This window comes from Panicum virgatum, chromosome 9N, assembly GCF_016808335.1.
Source record: "Panicum virgatum strain AP13 chromosome 9N, P.virgatum_v5, whole genome shotgun sequence".
Classification (NCBI taxonomy): domain Eukaryota; kingdom Viridiplantae; phylum Streptophyta; class Magnoliopsida; order Poales; family Poaceae; genus Panicum; species Panicum virgatum.
Window position 1 is genome coordinate 14,369,523 of NC_053153.1, and position 3,780 is coordinate 14,373,302.

Sequence of the window (3,780 nt, forward strand, 5' to 3'; positions counted from 1 at the left end):
TATCGTGTCGTTGTCGTAGAGGACTGAACGTACCGAGCGTCCCACTGGTACCTAGTAAAGTGGTACTACTCGCGTACTAAAAGGTAGAGCGTGCAGAGAGGCATTCAGTTCGATCGGGCATTCATCGCGTCGAGCCGGCTGCAGATTTGCAGCTCGTTGCACGAGTACTCCTATTAGGTACTGCCGGCCCGTCATCAACTTGTCGAGTACTACATACAGTAGTCGGTAAGAGCAGTGTTAACTGCTGCACAGCGCAACAGCTCTACGGATAGGCCATTATTAATTAATCAACATACTGTATCCAGCAATGATTCTCCGACGAGTCTTCTCATCCCCCCTCCCTCGTATCCTTTTGTACTTATGAGCATGCATATACTCTATGCTGCCTTATCTACCATTTTCTATGCGACTTCGTATGCTTCCCGTGGTAGTACGCGTGCTACCAAGGTTTTTTTAATATGCCAGCTAATTGGTAGTTAGCTAATTCTAACTATGGTGGATCCAATCGGAACTAACTAACGTGCAGGCAAACCTCTTCTAACAAGCTAATTAAATAGCAACTAGATGTATAGCCCACGTATTTGCGCGGCTAGTATTGAAAATTCAAAAAATTGCATGTCGTTGTATTCTTACTTAAAAATTATATATATTTTTTATCATACATCACTCTGTTCATTATCGTAAATTATGTCTTATTGTTAGTTTAAACAATTCAAATATGATCTACATATAATAACAATTTGATTTGTTGAGCTTTAATAATATTATGCATATATTTTTTTAATTTCATTTTATTTTGATTGATTATTGTTAGCTTTAGTTTTAATTAATAGTATATGTTTGTAACTGATACATAGCTAAATGGTATTTCATATTTAATTTTTCATAATGGCCTTGATGGGTGATTTTTAATTAGTCACAGGGGTATTTTAGGCTAATTTTATCATAATGGCAGTGATGGATAATTTTTATTTTTCTATTTTTCTCCGATTAACGTGGGAATTTCTAGACCTTGAGAGCGAACGTGGAGACCCCGTTTGTTGGCCAAATAACAAAATAATAGATTATCAATTACCTTGTTCAACATAGATAACTCCAGCTAATCAGCTAATGAATTAGCTGGGTGGATCCAAACGGGGTCAAGTTACTGCATCATCGCCATCCGCCGTCCAAATTACTGGCGCCAGTGACGACGTCAGTTAATTGGTACGCCAGAGCGTGCCCTGCTCTTCGTCGATCACACCTCTAGCTTATTGAAGCGAGTTGGGAGCGCTGTCTCCTCGTGCCTGCAAAATGCTACTCTCGCTGTGGTTCTGAAACGCATTGACGCGGATGGCACACAATGACACAAGCCTACAGCGATCGAGCGCCAGTTATTGTGCTCATCATTTCGGCAGTGGTTTCGTTCAACTGGAGGGTCATGCATGCGGTGATTTGCACTTGCCTTCTGTAAACTCGACGAACCTCTATGTGGAAGAAATTAAATAGCGGTAGCACCGTATTAGCAGTAATCGTACTACGTTAGGAGTACTTGCGAGTTTGCAACACTAGGTGCTCCGACGTCTGCATCTTTTAAGTGGGAAATGGCTGAACTGCAATTTCCACAATCTTTTTGTGAGCACTCTAGCCATCTGCATCATTCAAGAAACTGTAGGACGGCACGGCAAATGAAAGCCTGGGTACACATTTTAGGCTACTGCCAGCCGTACCATTTTCCATGCGTGGCCCGTGTACTCCTGGAGAAAGGACGAAAGCTACGATGTTGGGGCCATAATATCCTGCGGATCGGAAATCAAAACGAGATACAGTCCGCGCGCATTGAATTTAAGCCGTGGCTTAAACGCTGCGCAATCAATGAGCCGTCTTTAATCCTTCGCTATGGTCGCAGGAATTAACAAGCTTGTAGTAGCTTCAATGCGACCGGCCGGATGAGGGATGGATCGTTGCACAACTGAATTGCCCAAGAAGTTTTCCTCTTTTATTTTTTTCCATTCAATCTTCTAGCTGCTCGAGTCCTGTAGCAGCATCCCCAACTTATAGTATTTACAGGAAAAAGAGAGTAAGAAACTACTCATAGATACTATTTCCCTAATGCATAGTTTGAATTTTCCTCAAATTCTTCTCACGCCCCGCGTCGTCTTCCTCAGAGGGCGACACGGTTGGCCCCCAGCCCAGCGCCGCCACCACACCCCTCCGAACCTCCTCTTCTCCTCGCCGCCTCCGGAGCCGGGCACCGGAAGCCCGCGTGCCGGCTAGGAAGGCGGCGGCGGGGCTCCTTTCTTCTGCAAGCCAGGGCACAGGCCTTGACGGCGGCCATGGTGATGGCAACCATGGAGGCGGCGGTGGCCGGGGCTGCCGAATCCAGAGTCCCGGAGGCCGGATCCGATGCCACCAGGGACAGATCTGCATGGCCAGGGGTGCTTGGGTGAGGATGCGGCATCTTCTTCGCGGGCCTCGCGGCAGCAGGCTGGCGAGCCGGCGGCGCGGCGTCGGCATGCAGCAGGTGATGCTGCGCGTCCGTGTGCCGGCCTCGTGTCTCACCTGCTGCTCGAGGTCGCCACGGATGTCCTCCCTGGCTCTGCGGCAGCTCCCTTCCCCGGCGATATCGGCTCCGTGGGGGCTTCTGTGCCGGGCGTTGACGGCGTCGCTGGCTGCTTCAGCAGCATGAACCGGCAGCGGGATGGCGAGCTGGCGGCGGCGGCCGCGCTGCACGGTGGCTGCACATGCGGCCGCGGTGAGCGGCAGCGTGACTGAGGGTGTGATGCGGCGCGAGGAGGTGCGAGTTGGCCGCTGAGGGTGGCGCGGCGCGAGGAGGTGCGAGTTGGCCGTGGCGTGTGGTGTGGTGGCATGGCTGCACTACTGGCTCTAGGAAGACGTCCGTAGTTCGTCGAGCTGTGCGTGCAGCTAGGAACGGGATTCTCCAGACGAAAGTCTCGCCGGCTTCCTGCTGGTGGTGATGACGATGGCGTCCGAGGACGTTGTTCTCTCTGTTGGGGCGTCATCTTGGAGCCCATCCCTTCTGCATGGGTTCTCTGGGTGAAAACCCTGTCTATTTGTTAGACGAGCGACGGCGGCGCCACTGGCATCGTTACCTTCGTTGGTGGAGACCCATTTGGCTAAACGATGGAAGACTTGTCGATGGCTTGGCAGGGCGGCTCAGTGCAGGTGGTCAGCTTGATGGGGGTTGCCGAGCTCATGCAACGGCGACCAAAATCTTTCCGGTAGCCGGGGGTTGTCATATGGTTGTTGGATCTGGCTGCTTGCAGCGGACTACGGCGGCTGGCGTTGTTTGGCAACTGTCAGTGCGGCGTGGGACTGCGTCAGAAGACGGCGCTTGCAACACCTTCATGGTGGGACGGCTTGGCTTGCAGCGGACTGCGGCTGGTTGTTTAGTTTTGCTCAGCGACTCCGGCGTGATACATCGTCGAAAGACGGCGCAAGCGACAACTTGGTTTGCTAGTTTGGTGGAGGTGGCTGTTGTGTGGGTGGCGCAACGTGATGCGGTCGTCCGGCGGGCACGGTTCGGCTGTTTGATGGGGATCTTGGAACACAGAGCAACACTATTCATCATTCTACAACGACTTAAGGAACAGATCCCTGGCACGGAGTACTGTGGCGGATGTGGCGGGGCCCCCGCGTGCGGTGTCTTCAGCGTGGCGACATGAGAGAGGAGGAGGTCCAACGGCGGGTGTGGCGAGGCCCCCGCGAGTTGTGTCATTGCGGTGGTGATAGCGAGGCAGCCTACGAGAGGTCCGGATTCGGTGGTTTCACTCTGTCGGA